This window comes from Lepisma saccharinum, chromosome 25, assembly GCF_977018435.1.
Source record: "Lepisma saccharinum chromosome 25, izLepSacc3.1, whole genome shotgun sequence".
NCBI lineage: Eukaryota > Metazoa > Arthropoda > Insecta > Zygentoma > Lepismatidae > Lepisma > Lepisma saccharinum.
The window spans coordinates 22,694,083-22,708,267 of NC_139253.1; the positions used below are offsets into that span (position 1 = coordinate 22,694,083).

The 14,185-nt window shown below is 37.2% G+C and overlaps 1 protein-coding gene across 1 annotated transcript in view; it reads left to right on the plus strand.

The window, feature by feature from the left end:
- Positions 1 to 14,185, plus strand: part of SPR (G protein-coupled sex peptide receptor) — a 476,822-nt gene that overhangs the window by 92,786 nt on the left and 369,851 nt on the right. Inside the window, exon 2 of the mRNA XM_083111284.1 lies at positions 12,416 to 12,444. The gene's annotated coding sequence lies outside the window, so the exon portion shown is untranslated. The remainder of the gene's footprint in view (positions 1 to 12,415; positions 12,445 to 14,185) is intronic.

Here is a 14,185-nt window from a genome sequence, read left to right on the forward strand (position 1 = left end):
TTAAATTTGTTCGCCAGATGCGATATCGAGACGTTCCTAGACCTAGTATACTTCCGCTCGAGTGCTCAACATTTTCTGACCGTCACATTGGTGTCGAATTCTTTTCCGCTGTCAAGGAAGCAAAAAAAAATACCATTGGTGCGCTGAGGAAGTTCTCTTTGAATTACTCATTCTTTTATTATCGTAGCCAGGAGTACCGGGTTGGACTCCTGGCCTGTGCATGGGTGTTCTTTGTCAGTGCCCCTTTATCAAATCATCATGTCATAGAATAGCCAAAAGTGGCAAATATACGGAGTAAATAAACCAAATTAATTAATCATTTTTTTATTGAATGTATTTCTTCTCCTGCTTCTCTCCTCTTTCTTTCTTTCTTTCTACCTCTCTCTCTCTCACTCTCCTTCTCTTCAGAGAGAGAGAGAGAGAGAGAGATATCTTTCTTTCTTTCTTTCTTTCTTTCCTTCTTTCCTTCTTTCTTTCTCTCTTTCTTCCTTTCTAGAGAGAGAGAGAGAGAGAGAGAGAGATCCCTCCACCTCTCTCTCTCTCTTTCTCTCTCTCTCTCTCTCTCTCTCTCCACAATAGTTTCACAGGAAAGAGCTGATAATTTTGCCACACATATGCACATTCCACTCACAAACACACACACAAGGACTTGTGCTGTGTTAACTCCATACGACAGCATTGGCACAGTAAGCCAGAAATCCGGGTTTGCTCCTCGTCTTGAAAAGATTTTCAATCCTGTGCTCAGATTACGCCAGAGAATCTACAAGATAGTGAATTTTAGAATTAGGGAGATTTCAGACCGAAGCGACGAGAGACACGTGTCGCTTGGACAACAAACATCAGAAATAAATGAAACCTTCCAAACCATTGCGTCATGGCAAGATACACGTGTCGCTTTGACTGGACCGTACACCTCAACACCGTTCATCGTGTCCCTTCGGTTTGCTGTTCGCGCATGCGTAGTGGATGTTTTGACTGAAGGGGCCAATGTCATTTGTCTCTTGCCGCTTTGATGTGAAATCTCCGTGATGTTTGTCGACTGTTGCGGTTTGAAAGCTCCATTACACTAATGCAAATAAAACTATTTCCTCTCCTCTTCTGTTATCTTTAGGATAAATTTAACTGCGTGACCTGCATATTATGCAACCCACATTACACTACAGTTTACCTGGCCTGCCGTTGTTTAAGGATACAATGGCGAAATGCTTTCCGTGGCAAATTAGGATCGTACGGAGTTCACACGGCATTCAGGCCGATAGATCCACTGGGAATCACATTAATTATTACAAGTCATACATTGGTCTCTTCCACATTCTGAAGGGCGCGTAAGTTGTAAATTTATTTTAATCTGCTACGACGATATCTAACCTTAGTTAAAAAATTAATCAATTATAAAAATTTTCTAAAAAGTTTAGACGAATGTTATTTTCGGGGATCCGAAGATAATGAAAATTCGTCTTTTTTCTCATGTTTTCTCACAGTCCTTTACCTTTCAATTATAACTGCAGAAACATAATTTTATTTTACACTCCTGTTCACATAAACTGGCACACTTCATAAGTTTAAACAGTTAATCAATGTGCCACTTTACCTGAACAGATGTTTGAATTTCGGGATTCTTGAGGCTTATTAATCATTTCTCATTATTTGTGTACCTTCCTACTACATTCTCACACATTTTACTAGGTTTCTTGTGTATCACGCTCGCTTCTTGATAATACCCCTGACATTGATCTGTTTAGACCTAAAAACAAATATATTATGTGAAACCTGTATATAATAGAATTGTAACCAAATATGTTCTATACTTTATGATATACCACCCTTGTATTATATATTGTTATGTAATGATTTCTGTTCAGTCTTTTCTCATTGTCTTTGTGTTCTCTTTCCAATTCTTAATTACTTGTTTTGTCAATATGTATGTGAACTGAACTCAGATAACCTCAAAACACTGTAACTGGGAATTTGCCTGTATTGTTTAATAAATAAATAAATAAATAGGAACTCAATCCCATAATTCTAGAACGGAAATTCCATCTTTTATACCGACTAAAGTTCAAACAGAAGTAGAAGAACACTTCTTGTTCCTGGTCGCAGAAAACAACACAGATTTAAGATTTAATGTTGCAGGCAGTTGCAAGTTAAAATTACACAATAACATTTAACTTTTTCTCTCTTCAGTTTCAGTACTTTAAATCACAAAAAACAGTGTATCGACTTATTTAAGTACTTTTACAGGTATCAACTTAGAAAATTGAAACTCTCATGTTAGAAACTTTGTATGCCATTTTTTAGAAATCATTTAAGTATATTTTGTAATACGATAGCATTATAAATCACTTTTGATCAATTTTAGGGTCGTTGTTTGTGAGCCCTTTATTATTGTAATTAGAACGTGTAGGAAATATGAAGATTTTTTTGGCATAATTGACTGTGAGGCAATTAAAGAGAATTTTAATGGAAACCTTTTTCAATTTCGATCGTTCTCTATGTTTAGGTCTGTATGATCACTTCCATTGAATATATTAGAGTTATATCTAATGTTCAATTTCTATAATTACTGAATGATCTAAGTTTCCTGAATCAATAAGTGTTAAATTTTTACGGGCATATTCAAGATTGCAGTGAATTATGATGCCAATCCTCTTAAATTATATATGTTAGAAGAACAATTATACAGGGTAATTCGAAATGAATGGTGCAACTTTACACAGTTATTATGACGTAACCATTTATGATAGAAAATCAAACAAGGCATCAATATAAAGAAAAAACTCTTGAAGTTTTCATTTCACTAAGTGTGCTTATGCTGCTTTGCCACTGTTCCACCAGGATCGCCAGTGTTGCAAAATGGCTAGTGACCAGTAGAAGGTATATTGTGTGTTGGAGCTATCAGGAACTGATTCACTCACAATGGTGCAAAGACATTTCCACATGCGTTTTGGTAGTAATACACATGTTTCACCCTTCCGAAAGATTTTTCAAAGTTACAACCGTGAATTGTTAGTGTCTTGGAAACCATGGACAATGACTTATTGTCTCGTGCATAGCATGAACTTGATTATCGTTTGGATGTTTACCGCATTACACGTGCTTCCTATGTTGAATCCTTGAAATGCGAGTCATGTGAGTAAAACTTCCACAGTTTTCCTTCATCTTGATCTCTTGTGGGATTTTCTATCATAAATAGTAACGTCATAATACCTGTGTAAAGTTGCACCATTCATTTTTAATTACCAATATAATGATGTTGATTTTTAGTTCTGAAGAAATCTTCTACTTGGAATACAGAAAACTTATGTACATATGCCACCATCTTCTACTCTTCTAAAGTAATGGATATTTTGTGAACACTTTTCGAACTGAATGGTGACTCCCTTCCCCATTTGTAAGTGTGCAAACAATTAAACCTAAACGAGTGGTTAAACATGATATCTGAACAGGTCGTTATAAATGTGAGGATAATTAACGCTTTAGATGACTGTTATCCCTCGTTCTCACAGTAATTGGAACGCTGACACTGTTGCTTTTTTCTTCCATGCGTTGCATCTGAACTGTTCACTGAACTGGGATATTTGCATCTGTTTCAGACCGTCTAAAATAGTACAGCGGGAGAGTGCAACTCTGACGTGCCCACGTCCAAACATGTGAAATTGCGTAGTTTCATTTTTTGCCAAGCGCGTCAGAAATCCGCATGAGAACGTTGCAACGTGCGCGTTTAAGTGACAGGTTGTCATGTAAGTGACACTCAGCAATTTTTCCTGCAGTTTTAAAAGCTCAAAATGCAGAAACTGACTTCAAAGTCCTAATATTTAGCTTTCCAAACTGGGAATGTTAAACAAATGCTTTTTACCTATAGAGTACAGTCTCCAGTGCATAGAAGTTTGAGGCTTGTTTTAAGTTCACTTTATGCACAGATAGGCTAATCGATTCTGGCAGACTGTTTACAGAGGGGTTCAAAGTACTATGTAACCCCATTGAGTATCGAATCCGAGACCCCTTGAATACAAGGCGACAAATTTAGCACTACGCCATTGAGGTGGTCCATCTGGTACATAGAGAAAGGGCATTACACTGACACACCAATACTTTCGTCTTTACTTAGTTTTAGACACACATGTGTACTTAGAATTTGCTCCATATTTTAGTAACTAAAGAAAGCATTCAAGCAATATACGTATATTGTCAGACACACATGTCGCTTCTTTGTATAATGTTAAGCCACATTGGTTCAAAAATTAGGCTTTACCACGTAGGTAACTTCCAATACAGGAGAATGTCTCCATGACTGCCTGCCAAGTTGGGGCTGATCGAAGGTCCTCGAAAACTTTGATCGTGTGACACTTGAGTGTAAAGAAGTTTGATTTTTTTTAGTATTTTTGTGCACACACAGACTAGTTGTGGTTTCATCAACAAGGCTAGAGCTCCCATGGAAATCAAGCGAAGTTCCTTGATCCTCAGATGTTAGCATTAATCAGCACCATCGAGCACTGTAGCCATTTGTTGTGCAAATATTAATTAGTTTAGAACTGTAATCTAGGATGGGTGAAACCGAAACCATATGTCATTGTGGTAATGTTAAGAACGTAAAGTTCTTAGTCCTGTCCCAAAATGGACTTTGTCAAAATGTTGGACTCAGTCAAGTTCCTCCTGAAAATTCAACACCGTCTACTTGTAATCAAAGGATCCCGGTTTCGATGCCCGGTGGAGGCACATACTGGTTGATGTGATCTATATTTTAATGTGACGTCACCGGTCGAAAATATGTCAGTAATATATTTATTTTTGTGAAAGAAAGCGTAATTTCCTTGTTATTATATGTAATATTGCACCTTGTTTGTAATGTATAGGTATATATTTTGTTTAATGTTTACGTATTGTATTTTATGCTCTATTATGAGTAGTTTAATGTATCTTCATGTTTGCGAGAGTGCACTATACGAATTTGTATTTCTAAACATGTATAGATGTCAGTTTTGTTGGTAGCATCTTTTTGTAAATAGTGAGTGATTCATCTGTACTTGAATCTGTGTTCTCGAAATAGTATAAAAGCGAGGATATCGCGTAAGAAATATCACACTTTTACCACGGATCGACGAAGCTTTTAAACCTAAAAAGAACTCCACGGTGTTGTGCATACATCTTGGTATGGTGGTTCGGGGCGCAAGCTAGGCTTATGCGATCATAAGTATGCCGATGGCCATGCATTGATGCTATGCACAATACTGCAACCATTATTTGCTAAGAAATAAAGCTAGCCTAATGATTAATTTGGACTAAAAGGCTAAAAAGCAAATATTGGCTCGGTTATTATTGCATATCTCTTGGTGTGGTAGTTCGGGGCGCAAGCTAGGTCTATGTGATCATAGGCATGCCGATAGCCACGCATTGAGTTTATGCGTTTTAATTGAGTCAATTCATCGACAAAGCGAAATCCTCGCCTTCTTCTCAAGTATATTCGCATTATACGTAATTGCCGTAAATAAAGAATAATACCCTTTAGTTTATCTACTGCAGCAATGTGGTTTTATTTCTCTGTGCTGTGAATATTGTCTTTGCCTAACACTATCCCTGTACCTGAGAGGAGTCTGTGTACTTCACCGAGTCTCATCGTTCACCGCTGAGTCTTATTAAGTTATTATTAATAAATATAATAATACGTTTAATAGTATAATAATACAGGCTTGAACGTTTCATGGTTCAGATACCACTTTAAACTCTAGGACCAGTTCCGATTAGACTACTTGCATATAAAACTCAAGCAAATTATAACATTTACAATTATAACCCTATGTGCCATTGAGCCACATAGGCTGTGTAGAGGTAGGAGCTTCACACATTCATGATTTAGGCTCTTTGGAGATGACGTGTTGTGTACCACGATCCATCCGTCTTTAACCGTCAGGGTTCCTCCAGATACCTATTTCATCAGAGCCTGGATGAACTCCAGAGCACGTTTATACAAGATGTTCAGAAAAATTCCCGTATAAGATATCGAACCCAGGTCTTCCACGTCAGTTGGATGCCCGTACCCATGAGCAATCGCGGCTCTCCAGTCATTCACGGTAAATATATATATATATTACTAGAAATTACGTCAGCAAGCAATGTGAAATTTACACATATTCAGAACGACTTCTGGAATACGAAATTCCCGAACTTATAATTCTTACCATGTGTGTGTGTTTTCAAGCATTCTTATCCGACGAGCTAATCCCTCCCCCCTCCCACAAAAATTCTGTTTAACTCAAAATATAATTATATAACTCTGACCTGTTAAAGTCTTTGAAATTGTCTGCACCAGTCCCAAATCTTTTCCAGAATCTATGAGAAAACTGTAGTAGATTATCCCTGTAAATACTTTACTAAGTATACATTGGAGTAATAAATTCTCGCAGACGAGAAATAAATTTACAGGTGATTTTTCAATTCACAAAACGAAAGACTTTTTTTTCTTAATGTAAATTATGTGATGCTCGAAATATTGCACATTTAGTATTTCTTTGAAATTTCTCATGGATCCTCGACCAAAGTGAAGGGTTTTACCAAGACCATCTTAGAGTCTCCAGATTCAGAAGGTGATGGTTTTACTGGCTAAAAGAGGACGTGAGGTAACCCTGATAATGAGAAAAAGGCATCCGTGTTATTTTAAAAAAAGACACAACTGCTTCATTGAATAGATCATGTCAGGTGCTGTTTTTCTTAAGTAAAAGCCAACGCAAGTACACAAAAGTGCCTAACGCTTTTGGATCCCCTGCGATCTTAGACTTTCATTACGGCCTCTGATGGGCGTTTTATGTAGCAAAAACTGGAAATGTGCCACGCCACCGCATTCACTTCCTCTCCTCCTCCAACCCTCCCTTCTCGTTTGACTTTTCTTGCAAGCGGCGAAGTATGAATTAGCCTCTCCCCCCTTTTCGCTTGCTTTGGCAGATTTTCAACGCCCCCATTTGCCAGAATCTCAAAAACTCAAGTCACCTGGACTTAAGCAATCGGAAGACCTATCAGAGATACCGGCGGAATGTGTGATTAATATTTTTTGTCTCGTTGCTCCGAACGGCCTAGAATGCTTTTTGCATGCATAAATCTCTGGTTCTGAAGATTCAGCACTTTTAAAGAAATATCTAGAGGTGCTCTTGGTACATTCTTGTACAGTCGGTGACAAAAGTTGTTGTTATTCATCGTCAGTAATTTCAATTTTTCATGCTGTATCTTTAAGTGTTCGGCATGGGTGTATCTGCTTTTGATTTTATTATTGTTATTTACCGTTGCTTTTCTTCTACTTGGCTAATCACGGTGATGAGGATGAGCGATGAAATTGATGAAGCGATACTCACAAATAACACCTACGCCAAGGCTGGGATTCGAACCCGGGACCCCTGGCGTCTATTCGTTAACCTCATCTAATTATCAATTAAACTTCTAGTTGTGATTACCCAAAAGTGGCAGAAAAGAGACGAAAAATAAAAAAATATAACGTCCTATGCCATCAATGATTGTTGTATTACATTCTTAATCGATATGCAATCCATTATGTTTGTCTGTAGTTTTAACTACCTGTCTCTAAGGATACAGATTCACATTGAGATTTGTATCCCCAAAAGGTGTAGGATTTATCACGATTACCGAGTTGAATCTATTCACAAGTCAACTCAGTCAGAGGAGTCGATACAAAGAAAGAAGTTTACAATAGCTTAAAGTTCAGGATTGATGTGTTGCAAGTTTAGGTCTTGGCGATGATCATTTTTTTTAACATTATGTTTGGTAATGCAAGCTATATTTATATATTCTACATTCCGTCTTGTAGCTGTTTTAACAAGCTAAACTTATTTATTGTCCTTGTCAACGATGTTTTAATAGTATCTCAACTATCAATTTACACATGCTTTAATTCATTCTCTGCGGAAACTTCATTCAATAATACTAAATCCCAACAACTTTGGAAATCCTACAGTTAGACCAACCTTTCTACCACAAAAATGATGCATTAGTATGCATTTAACCTGAACATCCCTTTGTACGTAGAGCGTACTTTTGAAGTCCACTTTAATTACATTCTTCGTCCAAAATTACAATCGCCACTAAGTGAAGAACAGAGCTAAGCCATTTGCATTTAACACAGCTAAGAGTTCCCCAATTATGGAACTAGTGTAGCATTATTAGCATGTTCATTAAGCAGACGCTGTATCCCGATCCGAAATATTTAACGTGTCTCGCAGCCAGCGACAACAATAGTTTCTGTTAATGTATTCAAGCAGCGACGTCTGTGACGTAATATACCTCCTCTTCAGCTAAATCTGTCGTCTGCTCCCGCTTCGAAAGCCAGACCCTGCGAATCTAAAATGCAAAATTGCCTTTTCGGCGCAATTGCGACGTGAGTAGCTTTGTTGCACCCCAGAGCATTGTATAATGCGTCGAATATTTCGTTTAAGCTTCTGTTCCCTTGCACATAATTCAACAGAGTTCTTCGAATATTCATTGCTGCTTTAAAAAATAGCAAAACTTTTTGTTTGAGTTCTGTACATCGATTTTATGCTCTGCTGGTTAGAACGTGTGCTGCATTGTATTTGCAGACGTGGGGTGGGTAGCGGAGGACAGGATGGATGCGTACGTCCCAATGATCGAGAATCGGTTATAACCGTAATACTCCTGTTGTACATGTTCGTAATGGATTGTTAATTCCTGGAACTGCGTGGAATCCTCTTCTGTGCGTAGAACCGTCTGTTGAATAGTAATGTTGTCTGTCTCCTGAGGTAGATGAGTGAATATTCCGCCTTCGACTCTTTTAGCTCAGGTTCAATTCCCGGGAAAGTGTCAAGACATGTTTCCAGTTCAAAGAACTCCTGAATAAAGCGTACCTGATATTAATTGTATATGGTTCCAATGGCGTCAATTTCATGTGGTACAGAAACCAAGAAAACCTGAGAACATTCAAACCTGGCAGCATCAATATTTTTCCAACGCCTTTCTACAGTTTCAGCCCAATTCATCTGTCTTCCAATTCTTCTTTGTTCCTAGTGTACAGTCACCGGCATTAAAGAATGGACACCTAGATCCTGAAATACTCGCTTCCCTGCAAGGCGTTGTGTGTGTTGTCTACTTTACGGCGGTGGTAGAAGTTGCCATTGAAAATTTGCTATTTGTTAGACAACAAAACACAACACCTTGCAGGGAAGCGATTAATTCAGGATCTATGTGTCCAATTCTTATTGCCGGTGACTGTACACTCTGTCCCAGTAATCTCTGGAGCAAGCGAACGAAATCAAGTCGTCTGCGTATGCGAATGAATTTCAGTTATTTGTTGTAAGGCCACTTAATGCGCGGAAAGGCTAATCGGAACTATAGTTTATAGTGGGATCCGAACCAATTGTGCATCCATAGGGTATCGAACCCGGGACCCTTTGATTACAAGGTGACAACGCAATCGAGTAGGCCCTGACTCGAGCAAAGAACGCGTGAGAGGGGAAGTGATTGCTTGGAGGGGAAAAAGCAGCTGCGGCTACCAGCCGTTTGCAGCAGATCGCACTGCTTTGCCTCCCCTACTCAAATTCTCCCCTGTCCACAGATTCGGAAGACAGAGTATAGATTTGAAACCATAGAGAAAGTATAGCTTTCTCAAAAAGGGCAGAAATGGGCATGGTTTAGTAAGATGAGCCAGTTGCAGTGTTGCCACTTCCACTATACCTCCCCAATAACATATTTTGTTCGAGTGGAGTGCGGCTACACGTGGCAACCCAGCAATCACGTGACAGCCATCTCCGTAGCAACCGACTTGACTCCTCCTCGGCGAGAGAAGTATAGCTCGAGTGATGGACGACTTTCATTTCCCCTATTCGCAACGCTGAAGGTCACAGGGACCGTAATGACCGGTTTACGACTCTTACGGTTCGCAGCTTCCCTCACATGACCCACGAAACCGTAAATAACAAAACATTTTGTTCGCGGGGACCTCTTCGCGTTTCGGAACTCCCGTCTGATATTATCGGTACGTTATAGAGGTTTACGATCCGCCGGGGACCAACAGAAAACGTAACATTCAACCCCCAACGGGTCGCAGAGACGAGGAACACGTTTTGTGATGGACGCGTGTGACATAGTTTTTCCCTTCAACGTACATATTTCCCGTCCGGGTCTTAGCTTCAGTTCATATTGAAACCGTATCTGGGGGGGTTTCATGCCTCTCTGTAGCCAGCGTTTGTCGTTCGCTACGGCTGCATATAGTCGCGGAACATAAACAATATTTGCAAAACGTTCTCTTTTTAAATATTAACCATGTAGCCGGGGAGAGCTTACGGGAATTGAAATATTTTTCGCAAGGGCCCGCCAAAATGCCTCTGGCTTTATTGGGAGAGTGCTTTTCTCGTCTGCAAAAGAAAATGTCTGCAATATTAACTTTTAAAGCAGACGATCTGTATGAATCTTTTTGGGCCTTTGTGGTGCAATCTGCGAAATGGAATCCCCTGATAATATATTGCACAGAAAATGAACATTTGAATAATGTAGCTTTGCTCGCAGTACAAGGTACATACTATGCTCCGTGAGGCATTATCAAATAATCATTTTCCACAAGAACAAGAGAGATATGTGTAGCTTCTAAGTATATAGTATATATATAAATAGTAGCTCTCATAGTAGTGGCTTTAATTCCGCTATGATGTTCAGGAAAACATAAAAAGTATACATTATTAATATGCAAATTCAAACCTTATTACTTATTTTTAATTTTGATATTTGCACATTATTATTACTAAACAAACAAACAAATATTTCAGCAGGTTTCCAGCTATAAATATTGATAATACAATCGTTCAGTTACTTTTCAAATCGTTTCCAATATATATAACGATGCCATTTAAAACGTATTATCGTTGATAAATGATTTTCTAAACTTTTTTCGCCGGTTGTACACACTATTTTTAAATTTTCTCTTTTCTGGCGTGCATTTTATTATTTGGGAAATAATTTCTCGAAGTATAAAATTTAAAATGGTTTAAAAATTAAAATTTAACCAAATCAAATTAAATTATTTTTTTTAGTCTGTGGTATGTCCTAATTTTAATTCACCGACCCTAGTTCTTCACATTTTAATTCATAACATTTTAGTAGAAATTGTATCTACTGTATATTACTAGTGGACATCATAGGTGATTTTCACCTAGACACCTCGATTTGTTTTACAACACGATACCACCGAAAAATGTTGTGTTTTGCAAGGAAGTATTTATTATGTGCAACGGCACGTATTAATCACGTTCTTTATGCCTATGAAATTGAGAAAATGAAAATTTGATTTATTGCATGATCTCTCTATTTTTGAGAGTTTTAACACATTCTGCACTTTAAAAGCGAAAATCAAATATTCATAGTTGCACAAATTTACAGTAATGTTCTATTTACATTATAACAAGAATAAATTAAAAAATTTGTACAGACATCCTTCAACTCAAGATTACGGCATTTAAACAACGAAAGGCGTAATATTGCACTGAAGGAGCTAGAAGTCCGGATTTAAGTTTATATATCTTGTTTCTAACATTATATCGGTGTGTGTATCAACATAATGCAAAATATACGAATTGCTGTGAATGAGCGACGAAAATTGCAAACTTTACAATTAAAAATGTAAGACAAGAGTTGAAAATTGCATAAAATTAATAGTAGTTATTTAATACAGCAGAAACTATCTTCTTGAATTTAGGCACTCACTACACAGTACATCAGAAATGAATTGAAAAGAATGAAGCATTAATTACTATCAATCCATTTATTTCTCAATGGAAATAGATGAGAAAATGACTCAGTTTCTTCCTTGGTTACCTTTTCAATCAGACAAATATTTATTGACCAAGTTCACCAAGTTGTATAATAAGTTTTTAAATGAGAAAAATAAATTGTGGTTTCTTTAAGAGTCAATGGTCATTTTTCTGTAATAGTTGTCATGTAGTTACAACCAAGGTACGATCTTGTTACTAGAATTATGCTCTTCCCAGAAACACGTTGAGGGATTAATTTCTGGTGTATTTGGAACACATTTTTGACAAATATAACAGCGGAAAGTGCAAAAAATGAACATTGCTTCTGGCGGGAAAATATAGTTTCCCCTTTCTACCCTTCACGTTAACTATAAGGTAAATCAATATAAATTGAAGTTATATGCATAAGTTCTGAATTACATTTAATTTTGGAATTTTGTGATTCTGCTTACAAGAGTAATCTATAGTGGTGCCAGTGTCTGTTCTCAAGGCTTCCAGTGTAATGTATATAAGGTTTAAGTATCTACCAGTTTTCAAAATATATCCACATAAAAGGTCTTGGTATATAACGTCGACAATAAACTATAATATATGTAATCTTTTACGTTTACCAAAATTTTATACTGTGATTACTAATAAATTACTTTCTTCTATTTCAGGTTTTGCATTGTTAACTGCTAACATTTTGGTAAGTAAGAATTTACTTTCTACTTTCTTTAATCTTGTACAAAATGCATTGTTTAAAATGTTCCATAAAATATTTTTTTTCTTGTGAGATATATCCTAACATTTTCAGTTTCAGTTGTGTATTTTTGTTTTGATTGACACCTTACTCAACGTATTATTTGCTGCAAAGTAATAATTGTGCATTGTTCTCATGTACCACTGATATATTGCTTTCTCGTACAGAATGCACGAAACATAATTAAGTAATATATCATCTCCATCAATTATTTGAACTGCAAGCAGAGTCTTAAAACAATAGAAGAATGCCTCACATTCAATAAGCTTATATAACCCGCAAAAATTTTCGCATGTGAAGTAAATGAGTGCAAACTCAATTAGATATAATGCGAAATGCGCACTGCTTTTGCAGATATTTCAACTGTGAACACGGATAATGTCATGTCAGGCTTTTCAGAAATGTTTATTTCATGAATATCATGTTTTCCCCGAAGATCGACAGGAGCACTAGGAACGTTATTGAGATGCAAAGAACAAAGAGAGTTCAAGTAAGATGTATTTTGTGCTCCGCTACATTTTGTCATAGCATTATGAAGCCCACCATTGGTACATGGCGTACCGTAGAGAAGAGGTTGACACAGATGTGTGAGACAAGGGCTGCAAAGGCTGGACCCTACAATCTGTCGTTCGTGATATTTTAAGAGTTCAGTATATTCTTATCGAATGTGGCGATTTTAATATCCTCAGACACACTTTTAACCATCCCAACTGTGTATTATCCATGTTTGGAGATGATGACAGTGTCTTAAAAAAGTATTTTAGCTTTAGTGAAGAGAGGAAGTTTTTAGTGTCTCCTTATTTTTATAATGGATTACGCTGCCTATGTCCTGCAGAAAATACAGACACACACAAAAAAATATTAACTCATGCAGCATCCATTCTAAGTAAAATGCGTATAAAAAAAGAAACAGTTGTCACAATTAAGAGTGACTCAGTCTTGTTGCTGATACTTTCTACGAGTAATTTGAGAAAAATGCGTTAGAATTACCTATGCCATGCAGTGCTTGTGAATGTTGAAGGTTAAGGACTGATAATCGGGACGTTGCAGGTTCAAAACCTCGTGCCCAACCTTTAACGAAGATCACGGACGCTTAATTTTATATCCTAGTCCGTCTTGTTCCATTATATCATCTCCTTCGATAGAATAAACTTATTGGTAGCTAGGCAATCCATTACTTAGAGCAGTTCCTTATGTTTGTCTTGTTATTATGTAGCTTTTCTGCCATTTTGGCTAATCGAGACGATGATGATGGATGATGATTAGGTGAAATTGATTAAAAAGCAACCATACACGTTTCAGACTTGAACCCGGAACCTGACTGATTGTCCAGTCTCCCCTTACGTTTTATCTGTGTAGATTTATGTATTTGTAGTACATTGAAACAGTTATATAGTTACTGCAACTTATATTCATATACGTAACACAATCACACGCATCTGTCCGCAATTTGGATTTCATAGTACGGTGCAAATTACCATTTTTTTGCACTACGACTACTTTTGATGGTCATTGCATGGAATGTTCTGTAATGAGAAGTCAGAAGGTACAATTTATTTCGCACAAGTTCTAAACAGTACTTCATTGTCTTATCTTGATAACAATAGTCACAAGAAATATTGACATCGCATATCTCGCACGCGAAATTCGAGTAAAAATGCTTCGTTGTAGACGTGAAATTAAAATT